Raw genomic sequence first — 20331 nt, 5'->3', positions numbered from 1 at the left:
ATACACTTATTAAGAGAGTTCTATGTATCTAATTTTCAAGTAAACATTGGGGTACTGTTTAAAGCAACATCAAGTCCAGCAAGAGTGCTAGACATACAAACAACAAAATAAAATGCAAAGGGATAAGTACCCCTTACAATACTGGATATTGTAGAGGCGGTTTATTAAGCTGGCCTTCTCATCATCCCTTCCCCTTTCTCTGGTGACACAAATTCTTTCTGGCAGGGAATTGCTTTTGTCCATGATCCTGAATTTAGCCACCTCAGGTATGGGTCCAAAACCGAGACATAGTCAATCAGAGAGAAAATACTCTATTGTCTCACCTCTCACCTCATCCTGAATTCCTTTAGGAACAGGCATGTGGCTCACACCAAACCAACTACATTATCTTTCTCAGGAGTCTGAGTCTTGGGTCGAAGAGCACCAGGTGGAAAAGAGAAGTTGTTCCTTTCTGATGACAGCACTATGGGGAGGTGGCTCATTTTTCTCCACCACCAGGGTTCCTTGGACTATAGTGGTTCTGTCCTTCTGTAGGCCTGATACCCAATTCCTTCTGCAAGTCTGCGGGAGGCTTTGAATTCATCAGTGAATTTCTCTTGTGTAATTGTATCTTTCTTTCCTTCCGTTTTCTTTTTGTTTGTTATTTTTTATTGTTTTCTGATAGCTGGAATCTGATTTTGTTAATTGAAATCAAAAGCCCCTGCCTGATGTTTTATGTAAATTGCCATGAGGAGTGAGGTATAGCAGATAACCGAAGCTCAGATATGAAATCTGCTGCATTGTGGCAGGTTTGGGACAGGGAGTGTTCTTCCATTTCTGACTGAGCAGTACTAACTAAGTGTCAGCAAAGCGGCTGTTCACAATGTCAGTGTTTGTTGTTCCTTGATACAAAAATATGCCTATTAAAGATTCTGTGGAAAGTTTTGCGGGAAAGATTTGGAATTTACTGATTACTTTTTTAAAGAAATTAATAAACTTCATTTAAATTTTAGAGCAGCTTTAGGTACCTAGCACATCTGAGTGAAAAGTACAGTGAGATCCCCCTTTCCACATGTGTACGACCTCCATAAGGCATTATGAAAAAGGGGCCAGCCAGGGTTAAGGAGGAGCATCTGAAAGCAGAGCGGAGAGGAGAGAGCTCTGTGGTGAGAACACTGGAATCTGGGGCTGTGCAGATAACTGTCATGGAGGCCTCACACTAAGACATAGGGGTGGAAAGAGTAACCCAGATTCAGAGGCCAGGACTCTGACTTCAGCTACTCTGACAAGTTCTCTGACTTCAACTACTAGCCTGTGGATCTCCTAGAAAGTTAATTGTGCAGCAGGGGCCAAGTGAATTTTTAAGGCACCAATTTTGCAAGGTCTAGGTCTGCAACTTCTTATTCCCCCAAATTTTGTAAACAAGGTTTGGGCCTCTCTGGCAATTAAACCCCCAGCAAAGAAGCATTCTTCCATACTTCTCTCCTATTTCGTTGTAAGGAGCAATGGACATAGATAATCTTCCCAGAGGACAGAATCAGGGCAGTTATGTGAACTAACCTACGTAGCCATTTTACTGCCTAAATAAGAAATCTTTGCAATCCCTGTTAGCAGGACAAGATATGTGTTTGCGAACAGTAACCATAGTAAGTGGCTTCCAAATGGTCATTCTTCGAATATTTGTATCTTGTTCTGCCTCCTACGCTATGTGTGGAGTGTGTTAATTTCACAGGCTGCCATAGCATTAAGAGCCTCACTTGCTTTGAGTGAGACCAGAGGTTCTGTATAGAGAGTCAGACACAGTAATCAAACACACTTTTAGATCACCTTTTCTGAATAGTGTGCTTTTGGTTGTTAGTAGAAGAGTTCCTTGTAAATGTGCTTTAGAAATAGTACGTATGAGAAAAAGAGTGATATGAATGATATCCAGGCAAGGGGTGGAATGTCATGGAAATCTTTTATCTTCCCAGCATTCCATCCTCTCTTTTTTTTAAAGAAAGAACCCAGTTCTGTGTGGGGTCACCCTTTTGTTTGTTTAGTATAGGCTGACCATCGAATTTTCTCCCAGTACCTTCTCCACACAGGGGGTAAGCATATAATACAGGTTATTCATGCTAAAATTTTTCTCCCCCACCCCATCACAGTGACTGGTTAGGGGTGGACATGGGACCTAAGCCAGGCACATTACAGCCCTTGCTGTGACATTTCTGCTAGCACTATGGGAGAAAATGCTTTCTTTTTACTGGAATTATCAAACTAATGGGATGTGAGCCTTGAGCTGCCATAGCCACTGGTCTGCCACGTGGAGAGACTTTTCTGGGGAATGGAAAGAAAGACAGTGGGTGAGTGAACTGAAACTCTGACTATATAATTTGAGCCCTAGGATACCTAAAGTTACCTTTTATCCTCCTATGCTGTCATATACGTCACAAAGTAGGAGAGAGCAAAAGATATATCAATACTTAATTATCTGCCTGAGGACAGCTTCAAAGAGGACAAGACTTTCGAGGTGGGTTTTGAAGGTTTTTTCCCAGTCAGAATGTGTTGGAAAAGGCATTCATGCAGAAGTAACTGCATAATTGCAGGTAGGCTTACCCTGTATCAAGACATTGGACATTCCAAATGTTGGAGGATGGGGTGGACAGGTGGAAGATCACTCTTTCTTTAAAAATATTTTATTTATTTATGTTTAGAGAAAGGAGAAGGGAAGGAGAAAGGGAAGGAGAGAAACATTGATCAGTTGCCTCTTGCACACACCCCGATTGGGGACCACACCTGCAACCCAGGCACACACCCTGACTGGGATTGAACTGGCAACCTTTCCCTTTGTGGGAAGTTGTCCATCCTACTGAGCCACACTGGTCAGGGTGGGGGAGGATCATTTTTGAAAGGTAGTGTGGAGGCCTGATTGTGAAGTGTCTGTTCTGTGGGTGGTTCTGGATTCATCAAGTAGTCTTTGAGGGTATTTAAGTAGCAGAGAATCATGATCCCGCTGGAGGGGAGAGGCAGGCTTGGGTCATAGGAGGAGTAGAGGCTCAGGGGCCAAACTGCCTGGAAGTAAATCCTGGCTTTGTCACTTACTCCCTGGGTGACTTTGGGTGAATTCTTTAATCCTTTTTTGCCTCGGTTCCTTCGTCTGTAAAATGGGGCTGATACTAATTGCACTAACAGTACTTTGAGATTTCTTCTAATTATACAAGTCAGTGTAAAGCACTTAACATAAATGTTCCACACTGCTGACTGCTTAATAGAGGCATTATTGTCTACGATTGAGGAATGAAGTTCTGGGGAAAGAATTGAAAAATTTGGGAGGTGAGTGAGAAGAAAACTATTGAACATTTGCAACTATTATTCCTTTAACATAGATTAGTTTCTCAACCTAGATAACTATCCCCAAGTAGAGAGGTCCCAGGAGAATGGGATGTAAGGTAGCATGTTTGGGTATTAGAACAGAAACAGAATAAAATAACAGGTTCAGATCATGTGAAGTCGCCCAGAGGACAGATTTGTGTGCACCTCTCAAGTTGCATAGGTAGCCGAGGAGTGACCTGAGATCACTAGGGAACTGAGGGAAATGGCTGTGGTTAGGGAGAGAAGCTCCCAAGTCCAGCAGCCAATGGGAGATTTTTGCTCAGAGATGGCCTTGACAGTGGGAAATCAGTGGAAGAGCCTTTGAAGATGTGAGGGATAACTTTTCAATTGAAACTGCAGACAGGGGTCTGCAGGAGGCCAGAGCAATAGCTTAGAGGGCAAGGGGCCAGGTCACTCAGTTAACACCATAGTGAGAAGTTCCACAGGATCTTTAATAATCGCAACTAGTCAGGGATTCCATTTGATACCCTATTACCCAGAACACAGGTTTAACAAATGCTTTAGCCTCAGATGTCAGCAGAAAGGTAGGCAAAGTCCCTGAGGGCCACTATCAGGCTTAAGGCAAAGGCAGAGAAAAATTTAAAGGTACAGAAAGGTAAAGAGAAAGCAAATGAAAGAAGGGGTGTGTAAGGGCATAGAAATGGAAATGAGAAAAAGGAGGCATAAAGGGTCCACGTGGATAAACAACTAAAACTTGATATATGCTCTAAAGACCATTTTCCTACCCTGCTGAAGAGCATTCTAAGGAGATGGGATAGAATTTCACCATTAAGTCTATTTCACTTTCTTTGCTGCCCTCATTTAAATGATTGCCTCTGTTGCCATTATACTTGCATTATATACATATAGAGATACTTTTGTTATATGTCAAAAATTAACATCCATTTAAATTTGCCTCATGAGCTGAGCCTACCCTCAGATGGGACAGTGCAGAAATAGCAGCTGTGGGCGAGTTTCTTGGCCATTGGAAACTCCACCATGGCTGCAGTCTTCATTCATGAGTGGTTCTGAGTAAGACTTCACATGTGTATTGCATGCACTAGACCAGCAGGACACTGCTTCAGAGGCAGGAATTGTCCAGCTTCCTGTTGCCCATAGTATTTAAAACAGTATCTGGCAAATAGTAGCTGCTCAACAAATACTAATGAATTAAGCACTATCTGCTTGCTGCTGCTTAAAGTACCATAGCAGCCAGAGGAGAAAAAAAAACAATTGGACTGATTTGGCTTTGGTTTGTATTGAATAGCTCCATCAGTGACTACTCTGTGACTTTGAGCAAGTGACTTTATCTCAACAAGCCTTCATTTCTTCATCTGTATCATGGAGATAAATATCAACTCTACAGGGTTGCACTGAGGATTAAATGAGTTGATGTGTAGCATTACATATAAGGTGAGTGCTCAACAAATGGCTAAAAACAAATCTCCCCTTTCCAGTATAATTTCAAACTACTGTCAATTACAGTTTTAAAAATTCACAAAGTTCATAAATATATGCTGTGACATGTGAAATTTGGAGGACAATGCCACCTCAAACATTCCTACTTCTGTGACATCCTGCCTGGTTTCAGTGTGCAATCTGACTTCCTCCACTGAAACAGTCATTGGTCCTTGATGGGAAAGTGAGAGAGAGAGAAACCTGACCTCAAACCTAAATTCCGACATCTACTAGCTGTTTGATCCTAAACAAGCTGCTTACTTAACTAGGTCTCAGAAAGACCCAGTCTGTCTGGATCATGATTACATGTTCAATATCCAGAGCAGAACATGATACATAGCGAGCATGCAGTAATTATCTGTTGAATCAATTTATCTATAAAATAGGATCTTGTAACAAATGAGAGAGTAACAGTTAATTCTCTTTGAATGCTCACTGTGCATCAGACATTATTGTGAATGTTTTACATTTGCTAACTTATTGAGTTCTCATAATCATTCTGTAAAGTAGGTAGGATTATCATCTTTATTTTTGTAGATGGACAAATATGGGTAGAGATTAAAGGCACTGTGCAAAATTACACAGCTAAGATAAACAGAACCAAGTTTTTCCCTAGCTATTCTAGCTTCAGAAACCAAACTCTTAACCACAATGGTATATTGGCCCTCAATGTGCATTTTGTAATTGTCTACCCAATGTCGCATTCCCCTGTCTTTTGATAACTAATCGAATTTTCATTCAACTGTTTAAACCTCTCTCATATGAAGTCCATGTGCTTTGGGAAAAGAAACAAGGAAATCAAGCCTAAAATAATCAACATAATCCCATTCTCTGCACAGGATGGATAGTTTAGGAGTCAGCACATGACTCAGTTTAGGCCAGTCATATTGGAGAAGACATTTTCTTGGGGTTTCCAGGAAAGAGGCTTCCTAACTTTCTAATTCTTCCTAGAGAGCTTCTTGAGGTAATTGCCCCCCACACCCCCTCTCTGTCCTCTGTGTTGGCAACTATTTTGTGACCGTGAAAGGGTTTCTGCCTTAAAATTAAGCTGATGAGGGGAAGGCAGAGTAGACAGGAAGAAACTGAATCTTTAATGATGTCACTGAGTCACCAAACCCAACCCTGACTTTTTTTTTTTGGAAAATATAGTACAAAAAAGTTTTTATTCTTCAACCATTTGTGAATAAACTGCCCACATGATGACAACTTCACTTTTCAGAATTTATTTCCTGCAAGTGAGGTATTCTCTGGAATAACTGAAATGGAACTGTAAAATTTAGGATATTAACATTCATTCATTACTTTCATCATATCCTCAAATCACATTCAAGTTTCATCAGTTGTTCCAATAATGACTTTTACAGCAAAATAATCCAGGCCAGAAGTTTGCACTGCCGTTAGTTTTTATGTCTGTCTCTTTCAATCTAGGTAAGTCCCTCAGTTCTTCTTTACTTTCGTGCTCTTGACACTTCAGAAGATCACATACCAATTCTTTTGTAGAATATCTCTTTATTTCTGTTTGTCTGCTGTTTGCTCAGGACTAGATTTAGGTTATGCATCTTTGGCAAGAATGTCACAGAAGTGAGGCTGTGTTCTTATCATTGCTTCATTGGTGAATGTAAGTCCTTTTGTTATTGCCTGAAGTTATTCACATATAATTATGTTTCTTTGCTTTAGGGCTGAACTACTCTGGTCACCCAGTTTTCCGTTCTGAGTTGCTGGTGTTTCCTGTGTTCATACCCTCAATCTGTTGTCCTCAAAATCTTCCTCTTGAGACACCCAAGTGTTAGCCTGTTAGCTTATTAGTTCTAGTAGTCAAAAAAGTAAAAGTCTCTTTCTATTGTCTTCCTCAGCCAATCATAGAGAGATAGTTGTCCACCACCGGGAATTTGCAAAATTCTTTCCTTAATAATACATTGATTTAACCTGAACACCTATTTTAAGTTATAGATTTAGTAGCACCCATACATTTGGTTTTTCATAGCAGTATCTTATTACCCCCTTGCTATGAAAAAGGTTTCAGGTATAGAGGTCAAAATGACTGTATTTCTTACAACAGAAAATATATCTAAAAAATAAATTAACCAATTTTCCCACATTGTCAAGCAGAGAACAATACTTGCTATAAATCAAAATCATCATATAATTGATTTTTTCCACTAATATTAAATCTGATGATCTGTTTTAGTCATGCAATTGTATCCTATCTGGAATAGTCAATGGTATTTGTTAGATACTTACCATGTATTAGATATCTGTCTAGGTGTTTCACCTGTGTTCATGTAACCTGCACAGCCCTAGAAGGTAGGAGAGATGATGAGCTGCGTTGTACCAGTGATGACCTGAGGCCGCCTGGCTCCAGGGCACCACGTGCAGCTCTGTCAGAAGCACTGAACTGTGGGAGTGCTCTCATCACCTCTGGATTGGTTCTTAGGCCTTGCATCAGATTTTCTACTTTTCCAAGACCAGCTACTCTTTGAAGGCACATTTTGCTTAGCATTGATTTCATATACATTGCGTCTAACTCCATGAAACTTTTCAATGGAATTGAATTTAAGTGGTATATCTTTCAGAAAAGTTCAGACAATGAACTTTATTTTGGCATGTTTCTCAGCATTTGGTTTAAGTTTCAGCAATAGAATCACATCCCAACTCCACCTAATATAAATTCTTTCTTTTTTTTAATCCAAATGTTTGTTCTGTTGCTGGACAGAGCGTGGGCTGATTGGCCCACACATTTTGTTTATCTGCACTCTCATTATTAAGTCAATGGTAAGCAAAAGTGCACCAATTTCTTTGACGACTAAGAGAGATGGGCCAGGACATAAAAAGCCCACTCATAGCCCCCAACATGTTCTACACTAGTAAGATATTAAACCTTAATAAAACAAATATGGTGCTTAATGTAGCTACAGAAAAGTTTAGTGCCCAAAGCTGAGAGCCAAGTTCCAGCATTTTTCAATGCTAAAAGTAATGTCACCAATGCAGAAAGGACTTAGGCGTGGTTTTTTTTTTCTGATTTCCAGTGATTTAGGTTCAAAAAAGACCCAGCTTTAGGTTACAAAATTAAGATGAGAAATAAAGAACAAGTAACTCCATAAAGAACACTAATAAATCTGTATGATCTCAGGGCTAGTTTGATTAATGACTCCTTACCAAAAATATACAATTAAAACAAGAAAACAACTGAGAAAAAACTGGATTTGAAATGGTGGCACAGTTTAAATGGCACTTAACTAAAAAAATAGGGATCTGGTGTCTTGAAAAACAACCACTCTACTTCTGTTTTTTTCCCGTTATTCTGGAGCCGGGTGTGAATAGGACTCAGTGCCCTTAGATCCCAAGGAAAGTCATATAACTAGTGGCAAATCCCTGGAGACCAAGTGAGTTCTCAGCCTTCCAAGACCTGTCTGGGGGTCATGACTGGATCAATGAGAAGTCAAAGTCAATGGGCTGAAAGTATACTCTGCTTTCATTGCCTGTAGCTGACTAACAGAAACAACATGTTAAGAGTCAAATTCTGGAGCTTTATTTTAAATGTTGAATGCATATTTCTAATTCCTGCAAAGGAACTCACAGTGTTGGGTAGGCACATGTGTATAATAATAAATAGAAAGCAACAAATGCAGTTCAATACATATTCAAGCAACATTTTTATAAACTATTTTTCCATCTGCCCTCCTTCGTTTCTGAACTTCTACAAAACACACACACACACAATTGAGTCAAAAATATAACCTAAAATTTGTTAAGCAATCTGTACAAAATAAGAATAATTAAGATTTCTACCTTAGCCCGCATGGCTATATCTGTGGACAAGCTCATATGTTTGTCTAGTGCTGGAGCTAGTCATGTAAAAACTAAACTTTCTGCAAAATCAATGAAAAATCTAGTGTTTTAAAAAGTATGATGTCAACAAGAATGCAGCTTTTCAAAAATTCTGCTGCCTTGCTGAACCACAACAGCAAGTCACTTCAGAGTGCACTGGGGCAAATCACATCATGTCATTATGTCATGGACCATAATGAAGCACAGAGGCTGATTGAACCAACAGGCCTCAGCACTAATCTCCATGCCAGACTGGAGGCTTGAGAAGTTTTCTGATGGGAATAAAGAGGAAGAGATTGAAAGCTGAAGTTAATGATTAAAGCAAAATGAACCCCATAGGTGAAATTATTTCAAGAGCAACATGTCTCATAGCCAAAGTTTTGATGATAAATAAAATGACTAGAACAGGTTCGGAATTCCCAGGCTGCCTCGGGACACTGAGTGTGGTAGGGTCAATGCATGGCAGGGTTGCCTGCTGCCTGGGGTCAGGCCAGAGCCCGCTGACCAGAAATGCATGGTGACTGCAGGAAATATGGCTCATTGCAAAGGAAATTGGTCTTTTTCATCCCTAAGATTAGAAAAGGGGGAAATATATGCATATTTTGTTCATGTCCTACTCATTTTTTAGAAAAAAATTTAAGAAATAGCTCACAGAGCATTGTTACCTTTTTTAAAATTCATGACAGGCTATTTGTTTTAAAAGAAGGATAAATGACAACACGTAAGTCCATATACAAAAAGTCCTGCCCACCAGTCATCGTAATGTGTTCATTTAAAGAATATTTAGTTCTTTTCACTTTCTTCCTGAATATAAAAGTGAGACATGTTTCATAGAAAAATACTGAAAAATAGAGAAAACTAGATGTAGGCAAAAAAAACAACCACTATTATTTCTGTTACTGATAATTATTACTTATATTTAAGTATAGTTTCTTTCTAGTGTTTTTCCACATATATAGATTTCTCCCATAATTAAAGTTATAATGTACATATAGTTTTGCATCCTGACTTATTTAACTTAATGCTAGGCATTTAGTCATTGAAATTAATTATAAATATTCATAATGTCACCATGTTTCACTGTACTTATAGACTAAAATGCATGTATCTAGTTCTAGTTGCTGAACATTTTCTTTTCATTTTATTAAACTGTGATAAAGATCTTTATTTACCTATTTTTATTGAATTTATTGGGGTGACATTTGTTCATAAAATTATATAAGTTTCAGGGGTACAATTCTATAATACATCATCTATATGTCCTATTGTGTGTTCACCACCCCAATATGATGGTGATCTTTGAAATGTGAACATTGTTCACATTTTCAACTACTTTTAGTGATTGATTCTATGGATTTTTTTAAACTTATGCTCCTATTGGGAGAAAATAGGGCCACTGAATGAGTATGTGTCATAAGTTCCAAAGGTGGAGCCCTCCATGTGAAAATTCTTGACCTTATTTCTCAGTTTAACCATTTGACTCATCAGTGAGTATATCAAGTACCCATTATAATTCGCAAAAATCATTCTTCCTCCAGCTTCCTCTGCTGCTCACGTATGGTGCAGGATCATTCGGATGGTCCACATGCAGCCTTGCAGAGCTGTGGTTACTGTGACTGGAGAGTCATTGCTTTGGGCTCTGTAGAAATGCAACACTGTAAGGTTGAGTGACTCTTTCCACAGGCACCACCACCACTAGATAAATGATACCTTGGGAAAGTTATAAATGTCTATCACTTGATTTCAACTGGAGAATGTAATACCACAATGCTGACGCCTCCATCCTCATCAGACCACAAACAATGATAGACTTTCCCCCTGATTTGACATGGCAGCTGAATCTACGGTATCCATTTCTGACTTCACAAGACTGTCAATCTCACCACTGACTAATACAAAACCCACATTTGCCAAGTCTCTTGCTTACATGCCAGATGGAGAAAAACTGTCACCATAGCCAATTTGTAAGCTTGAGTATCTGATTAGAGAGGGAAAAAAATCACCAGTGTTGTGACCAAGAATACAAAGAACCATGTGATAATCCACAAATAATGAAACAATGGAGAAGGGAAAAAAAGGGGGATGGTGAAGCTGACAACACAACCCACCAATTGCTGGGCAGTTGCTAGGGTAAGGCTTCTCCTGTAAACATAGGAAAGCTATATATTAACAAAACTGAATATGCTCTAGAGACTATTTCTTCTCAACTTTGCAAAATTGCTATAGCTCTAAAACCCTTTGATAAATGAACTTTTGAAGGACAGGCTTAAGTACTGGGTTGGGGAAAGCAAAATATACTCTAGATGAGGGAATTAACCTTATCAACGTGTAAATATTTTAGAATGTAAATCCGCATAGGGTGAGACTATGCTTATTTCTGTCTGTTTAGATCTGGCATAGAGTTGGACATATTTAGGCACTCTGTTTACTGTGATAATAACATGGTTGGAGTAGGAGTAATAACATTTTGAATGTCTGTAGTACCTTGGAGCCAATGAAGCTGAAGAACAGCAGAATGTGCGACCCCCAAATATGTCACTTTTGCATAAGGATTATTTTGAGCTGAAAGCAATTGAGGAGAAGCACACACAGAAAAGTTCTCCGCCCTTCTTCTATTTGCATAAAGCAGGATATAAATTTATAAAGGTGTTTTCACTTCTGTCTACCAGGAAGGACAGAAGTCAATCACCAGACATAACTCTAGACCTTCACCAACCCAGAGACAAAACCAGAGGAACCTCTATAACAAACCTTGCAAAAACTAGCACTCATCTACCATTAGCTTTCCTGTAGAATTGTCTTCCCATGATTTGCTACCCCTAGTAAAACGCAAAACTCTATTGTCCTTTGGGTGAGATGCTGTGTAAGCCCAAGATTTAGCCACCCCTTTCAGTCGGTCATCACCGGGTGCTCCCATAGTGTATGTGGGATGCACATGCTAGTAAACTTCTGTTGGTCACTTCTTAATCTGCCTTTTGTCAGTCTAATGTATAGGGCCTTCCCTGGTCAGAGAATCTAAGATGGATAGAGGAAAAAAGATTTTTTTCATCCTTTATAAAGTGCTCATGTTCACTGTTTTATTTTGATATACACATACTGATCACAATACAAACTCGAAGGTAGATTGATGTGATATTTACATGTGAGGAAACTGAGACTCATAAGATTCATGTACAATATTGCACAGCCAGTAAGAGATGGGTCTGAGTTTGATACCAAGGTTTCAATTCTTTTCACATCCTTTTACCATACTTTTGTTCACAAGACAAAATCCTAACCCTATCTGCCATCAAGGAACTCAATTTGGAACTCTCATACAAGGGACCTGAGGGTGGAGCTTCCCTGCCTAACTAAGGCTTCAGGAGGTGGGTGGCAGAGAGAGTCCATCAGCCATAGATGGTTCAATGAGCCTTTCAATGCTTAGTCATCAGGAGAATAAACATTTCTAAAATAGTTCCAAGAACTTTGTGGTTTAGGCTTTTTGACCATTAAGGTATGTCCTGTTCCAACTTTCCTTTCTCCCTACCTTTAACTTTTATTTCCTATTTAGTTTGCTTCTCAGTTAAGGATGAAGCCAGTCGGTGAATGTGTCACCCAACATCAGCACAGTCATTGGAGCAGGAAAGTGATATGGACTTTGGGGGTGTGGCGCTGTGTTTAGATTCTCAGTGGTTTTGGGTACATCGACAAAGAGGAAAGTCGGTAAAGATTAATGGAAATAATATATGTGAGAATATATTGAAATTAGAGTAGAGAGTGGATAAATTTTGTTATGACCAGGATGCTATTTTTAAATGATATTCTATGTAGGAGTATCTGTGTCTGAATTTGTTTCCATGTGTATATATGTATAATGCCTACGTGTATATGTTTTGTGTGGGTATGATGTGTACACATATGCATGTGTGTGTAGTGCATCTGTGTGCATGTGTGGATATTTTATATTGTACAATAAAATGTTTGGGCAGCTGTGAATCAGTGGCCTGAGCTAATCTGATATTTTTATTTTTTGCACATAAAACATCTCTATAACTTTGGATTCTGTGAGTAGAGTTAACATTTGCACATGAATCTAAAAAATATTTCTGCTAACTTCCTAAGACTTTTGGTCTTTTTGTACACTTTTGCCAAAAAAAAGATGGAAGATCTTAGGCAACTTGCTTGCATTTGAGGGTATTTGAAGTCTGGCATAATCACCCACTTGCAAGTTAGAGTTCTGCAGAGCTCAAGTTCAGGGGGTAGCCCTGTATCCTCAGTTCTCCTGATTTGATGCATGACCACCTCTTTATCCTGAGCCTGGTCTGTCTGTCTGTCTGTCTGTCTGTCTCTCTCTCTCTGTCTCTCACCTCTTCTTAATAAACCAGCAAGGACATTAGATGGTACACTCTAGATTTACCTATTTTCCTGATTTTCATGGCCACACAGTGGGAAGGCTGCAGACTTCCCTCCAACATGGCACTTCCTGACTGAGAGTCCCACGATTCTCTGAAACCTCTTTTCCACATCTTGTCATAATGAGTGTCACTCTTTGTTGTCATGTTTCACTACTGGACTCTGGGCACCATAAGGGAAGAAGCCGTCATATTTGTGTCTGGTGCATGGTACATGGCCACCAATGAAATACTGGCCTGAAGGCACAAATGAATCAATAAGCAGGTAACTGGGGAAAGCTCCCCGGATCTAATGCAAATGCTGAATATAAAGAACGAGTCCTGGAGGCGGAATCCCTCTCCTCTGCTGATAAGGCAAACAAAGCCAGTTTTTAAAATAACTACATATATTGTAAATAACATTAGTGATAGAATTTAGTGGAAAAATGAGACAGCCCATGTAAAAAAACTTGCTGAGTGTAAAATTCTTTTACATACTTTAACACAAAGGAAGGAGGCATGCTTTATTATAGAGGCATAAATGCAGGATGAGGAACTTTGAAAAAGAAAGGCAATTGAAATTGTGTACAAAAATATTTTTAAATGGCTAAGGCATACACACGTTTATAAATTTGAAAGTAAAGTGATCATGAAAAAGGCAAAAAAAGAGGCAGGAAAACTCCTTCCTATTTGTACCAATAAAATGTGAATGCACATTATTTCCTTATGAACATCATCATCTTTGATTTATAGAGCAGTTTTCCAGAATTTAAAACGCAGCACTCTATAGGGAGAAACTGTTCCTCTGACAGCCAAACACTGAAAAAAATTTAGAAGTAAAAGCAAATATATAAGAACAAAAAAATTCTCAACTCACATACTGAAAAATCAAACCAATTTTATTTCATACTATTAGCAAGAAATGCCCTGCTTATTTACTGCCTGCATTTTCCCAATAATTTATAATTAGAACCCAGCAGTAAGTATTGATTTCCAATTGATGGATATCATCTGTGCCCTAATAAACTGACAGACCTTCAGAAATCTATCCAGGGAGACCTTTAAAATACATGACATGAGTTAAACATTTTATTTAACACCAGGGGAAATTTGCATTTCATCTCTCAGGCTTTTACAAAGCTGCTGTAAATGATTTAGCTTGGCTTTTAGATTTCAGAGTCATTTCATTTCAATTTGGGCACACTCTTGTATAATTCTTAGCCTTTGTTCAACCAAATGTGGACGACCGACATTTAGCGTGTGGAATAACATGTCAAAAATATGGGATGCTTAAATTCACGGTTTGTGAATTTAGTAAAGATGTGAAATAAATCCTTTGATGCGTGTAAAAATCGAGGTAAAATGTATGTGAAACCTAATTGTAAAATGTAAATGAGGCCTAATTGTTTACCATGCTCTCCTAACTGGAGTCCTGCTGGGTAATCCGCCACAGCATCCCCTGGGGAGCAGTACTGCCACGTTCAGTGAAGTCCAGGGAGGTCTAGCTCCTACAACTGCTATCATTGTTTATAAGCAGGTGGGTAGGGGCATTTCTTCGAAGAGTGAGATCTTGTCTTGTATATGTTTGGCAGCCTATTCAAGGCATGGCCCCCCAGGACAGAGCATTTGTGTAGAGGAGGCTAGGTTTTAAGAGATAGGGAGCAAAGAATATGTCCCTAACAGGTTGCTCTAAGAAAACCGAGGATCCTAGGCTGCTGTATTATTTTATCAGAATTATTTTATTATTTTTCTAAACCAAGAAAAAGTAATGTGCAGACCTCATCATTAAGTACTTTGCATTAGTAATATGTCAATTTACCATAACTTCCATTTACATTTTTGTAGCAGAACCATGTCTTTTTTTGTTAGTTTGTGTGGTTAGTTGTTTTTTTTTCTTTCTTTCTTTTTTTTTTTTTTTTGTGGGAGAGGGGGCGGGAGATCTGGTTTTCTCTTTGAGGAAGACAACAACACTCAGGTTTAGTAAAAAGTATGGGCCCTTGAGCATTTGTATGTGGATTTTGTTTGTTTTCTGGGAAAAAAAAAAGATCCTATTACCAGGTTCATTTGTATAATAATCATTCATTAAAATAGACTCTATGGCAATGAAATACTGTACTTGAATTCAAGCACAAAGCCTTTAAAAAGCTAAAATGTCAAAACAATAAAACTAATTAAGGCAACAAAATAGCTTTTCCCAGCTTAATGACAGGCTGGTCCAAAAATGCACTTCAATGATTTTTTCTTTTCTCCAGAGACACTTTAAGTAAAGCAAGGATAGAATTTTCCGCAGTCATTATCTACCCCAGCGTGGCTAGGAACACAGCCCAACTGAACTGTCTGGCAGAGGAAGTAGCATGTCTACTTTTTCTGAGTTTCCCTTCTTCCCTCCCTCTTTATCCCCCCCCCACCCCGTCTTCCACAAACACTTACAGGGTTTACTGTGCTCCAGGTACTGTGGACAGATAGCAGATTGAGCCCCGCTGTGGATCCTGAAGTCAAACAGCGGATGGACTAGGAAGGGAGTCAACACATACATAACTGTAATCCAGGGGAGGAAAGTAACACATTTCAAGATTACTGAACAGCTGCAAGAATAGTACACAGAGCACCTGTATACCACACCCCCGGAGACTGAACTCGGACTGCGAATTTTTCCAGCAATGTTCTTCGTAGCCAAGGATCCAGAATCGTGGTTGCTCCCAGGTGCCACCTCTCTCCAGTCTCTTTCGATTTGGTATAATTCCTTAATATTTTTTTAATTTTCATGATCTTATCATTTTTGAAGATAAGATCACGTTATGGACTGTGTCTTGATTTGGGACTGTCTGGTGTTTCCTCATGATTATTTCCCTGTTTAATTTTGGCCGGAATATTACAGATACTGTAGTCATATAATACTCTATTAGGTGGCACATGATGTCTATTTTCCACTGGTGACGGTGTTTACACTTATCATTTGACACTTATACAATGTGTTAAACAAAATCTTTTTATGGCCAAAAAGCATTTCTGAAAGGAAGCTTTACTGCACCAAACACTAGCCAGAAAAGGCCTAGGTCCTGGGTCATGCCGTCTAAACCCCCGGCGGCAAGGCTCGGTCGAAAAGGCAAATATGTTTGCTATCCCAGAGCAGACGGGAGATTTTAAACATTATGTTCTGGGGTAGAAAGATGTAACATCTTCTGAAAGAATTTACACTGGCTACAGATAAGGAGGACAGGAAAAATTGAGGCAAGGGCAGCTCTCGCACGAGGGCACAGTCTGTGAGGTAGAAACAGTCACGACTTTTGATCGGTACAGGCAGTGTTCTGACCGATCTGGAGTATGTGGGCCTTGGGGGTGCCTGGTGGTCACTACAGAAGTCGACTCAAAGCTCCAGCAAACACTCAGGAGGGGCAGCAGTCCTTTGTTAGCAGGCCCACGGTTATTTAACTGGCCAACCACTCTTGTCTTCTTCACTCAGCACCCCACTGTAATTTAACTCCGAACATCTCAGGATTTTTCTCTTCTCAAGTATCAGTCAGGTATTTCCATTGTGAATTACTTTAAAAAAAAATACGGACTAATATTTTGTGGGCTGATACTTTAAGACCATGTAAAATTCTGTTCCTCTCTTCATGTTTTTTCACTAGTTTTAATATCCTGTGATGTTTCTTGCCTAAATGAACTACCATTACTATGTTAATGGTTTCCTAATGCCATTATTTCCTTTATGATTAGTACATATTTGTACTGGGGGATTTTCTGTTATAAGGACTAGCTTTTTCTTCTTGTTTGTTTGATTATTTCGTGTTGCCACATTGATTCTTATTTCCTGAATACTGCTACCATTCAATGGGTGTAATCCATTCCTATTATGATTTGATGCTCAATTTTCCCCACAGTTGGTCGGTGGGAGCACCTTCAAGTTCGCTTTTCTGCCTTTTTGATATGACCCGTTATTCTTTGAGCATCTCCTTACTTTCTGGTACGTGACACGTCAGGCTCGTGACACGTCAGGCTCCTCTTGTGCCACAGCCATCTGTGCTGCGACAGTCACCTGTTTTCACCAGGAGCTGACACCCTTAGGCTTGTCTTTGGAAACTAAAATTTGGTCTGCCAGAGTGGCACTGCTCCCTCCCACTTTCAGTGGAAAGAGTTGGGATATGTACAGGGTGGGGCAAATGTAGGTTTTCAGTTGTTCATATGGAAAATAATACAATAATTAATAAATAACAATACAAGAGTAAACTGAGTTTCACATACTCACAACTGTAAACCTACTTTTGTCCCACTTTGTATACAAGTACACATACATGTTTGTACATATATGTGTACATTGACAAGTATATTTATATATATTTATCTGTTTATAATATATATTAAAAACCCTAAATTTACATCAATGCCTCCAGTTCCAAGCCAGCACCTTGAGGTTCATTCTAGCCTCCTTTTCACGCTTGTACCTCTCTTTCTGAAGACAGGAGAAGCTTGGTTCCCATTTTATCAGCATCCTGGTATTTAGCCTGGGCTGCCCTTCTCCTCCCACTCCCTCCTGCTGGCCCCAACGTGGGTTCAGGCTTGCTTTTGCTGGTGACCTCCTTGTTCAGGCCCGCCTACTGCCTCTTTGAGGAGGGAAGGATGAAGGAAGGAAGGAAGGAAGGAAGGAAGGAAGGAAGGAAGGAAGGAAGGAAGGAGGGAAGGAAAAAGGTAAGTATTTTTTTGTAAAAAGGGGAGAGAATAGAAAGAGGAATGGTGGGTATTTGTTGTTGACATTTGATTGGTGTATAAACATGGTTTCATTTAAAAAACAATTGATTTAGATTCGGGAGCTGCTCTGGTTGTTGGTTATGCAAGTGGAGTGTTGGTTTACAGAGCTGTCACTAACTCCACTTGTGTGATTCTCCCCATATACTCTCATAGTAGCCATCAGACACTCCTTCAGGAGCTCATGGGCACCCAGACCTTTCTCATTGGTATCTTCATATTCTAATTTAGAATATCAATACACTCATTAGATGACAGAAAGGTTAGTTTTGTTTTCCTAATATTACTCATGAATATCATACTTAAATTTGAAATAAAAGCCACATTCATTGTTATAATGAAATCCCTATGTATCAGGGATCTGTCCCATGTTCAGTATCTCATAGGGAGATAGAGGAAGACTATTTATGAGGCATTTGAGCTGGGTCTTAAGGAGTCAGTAGGACACAGAGCACTGTTTCCTTAAGAATATTTCCTGGGGTATTTGTCCTTTTGATATGGATTTCAAAAAGTATTCCATGGGCAAATAAATTTAGAAAATGTATTATACTACATGCTTACCTTAAAACTCATGTATACTGTAAGATTATATATTATATATTAAAAGCATATACACTCTATGCTTACCTAAAAAATCACAAAAGGCTCTGGGAATTCCTTTAGTAAAGAAATATGTTAAACTGTATTTCAGCCTCTCCTATGCTTGTATAATGGCAATTGTTTTTGAGTGATAATTAACAAGCAAAAAATCCCAACAAAAGGCAAAAACAAAACAAAAACAATGGCCTGGACGCATAGGAAAAACATAATTTAAAATGAAAGTTAGGGAAGTGGAGGTGGGGTGGGGAGAGCGTACCAGGCTGGCAGACACATGTGCTGGGTAGTAGCAGTACAGAAGGTTAAAAATCGGGAGTACAGGCTCAACATTTTGAATTTATTCAAATCAATGTAGAGTAATAGGCAATTATGATATTTCCTGCACTTACTGTTTATAGATTTGAGGAGGAAAAATGACATTTGCTAAGTGTTCCTTACATTGCAGCTACACACACACACAACTAAAGACTTAAACTACCAAACCCTGTAAAGCTTACTCTCCACATTAGCAGGACTTTATTTTCTGTTGTCCTTAATAGCAAACTGTACTAAGGAGAACCTTGCAATCTTGCACAGGCAGGTGACTTGATTGTTTATTATCTTTATAATAAGATTCATCAATTCTTCAATGGAAAGTGTTAATGGTGTACAAAATCCAAGATTCTTTGAATTCTTTGCCTCAAAGATCCTTGCCTTGCTGTTTCCACTTGAAGGAGATCAGAATGTGCCCCCCAATATATGCCACTTTGGTATAAGAATTATTTGTAGCTGAAGATGATTGAGAATCAACACAGGCAGAGAGAAGCTGTCTTGGAGTTTCTTTTATCTAACTAAAAGCAGCAATTCCTGGAAAATAAGGCTGCCATAAATTCCTTCATTTGGGCAGATTTACTCCCAGAAAGCAAATGTGAATAAAACCTACCCTAAATCCCTTCTCTGGGAGAATTTTATGGCCCTGAAGGAGAAAGACCTCACATACTCTATACATAAACATTACCACAAATTTTATCTCCCTATTATCCTAAGAACCCATGTGTTTATCCTAAAGTAACCCATTTATTCTTCCCATAAGAAGCTTTTGTTCCCCTCACTCCCCCTTTCCCCTGCCAAGTTAGTCCATGAGCCTTAACTTGAATCATTTAGTGAGCCAGCTACTTCTTTTGTTGGTTCCCATGTACAAAGAAATCAAGCTTTTCTTCTGTTCACCTGCCTTTGTCAGTTTGATTTGCAAGTCTCAATCACTAAACATAAGAGGGCACAGGAAAAGTTTTTCTCTCCCCTTTCATATCATTCCTTCACTGTTGTCACTGAGTCTTATCCAGTCCTAATCAAGTCCCCACACCGAAAAACCTAATTTAACACAAATCTTCAGTTCCAAATACATTCTGATCTTGCTTCCAACCTCTGAGACACTACCCAAGCTCTGTTGAAATGGTATAAACTCCCTTACTGTGGTAAGCAGTGTCAGCTCTGTCGTATCAGCAGGGTTTGTGGGTGGTAATCAGGGGCATACACTTGACATTCTCTGTATCTGTCAGTCTGTCTATCTATCTATCCATCCATCCATCTATAATTTAAACCATTAATAAACCAAAATCTTCCAATATTTTATGTTCTTTTTTTATTGTTGTTCAACTACAGTTGTCTCCATTTTCCCTTCACCACTTTCCCCTACCTCACCTCCCCAACCTCCCACCATCAGTCCTTCCCCCCTTTTTAAAAGTTACATAGAGAAATGGTTATTGTAGAAGATCCCTTAATGATGCTATTTAGGAAAGGCTTCGACCTCTAAGACCGTGTTATCTTTAGTTTGAATATTGGCCTTCGTTTGGCTAATGTTCTTACTTCGTAGTTAAGAGAAAAGTAAGAGGTGTGACTAACTGGGACTTGATAGGTCTGAAAGAAAACTGAGAAAGGGTTTCTTCTCATTATGAGAATAATTGAAGACCTAAAATATACCCAGAAAGAGTGTGAAATTGTTAAACCTCCTGAAGATGCATTT

Source organism: Phyllostomus discolor, chromosome 3, assembly GCF_004126475.2.
Source record: "Phyllostomus discolor isolate MPI-MPIP mPhyDis1 chromosome 3, mPhyDis1.pri.v3, whole genome shotgun sequence".
NCBI classification, from domain to species: domain Eukaryota; kingdom Metazoa; phylum Chordata; class Mammalia; order Chiroptera; family Phyllostomidae; genus Phyllostomus; species Phyllostomus discolor.
The sequence above is the reverse complement of the archived record's forward strand: the minus strand, read 5'-3'. Positions refer to the sequence as shown.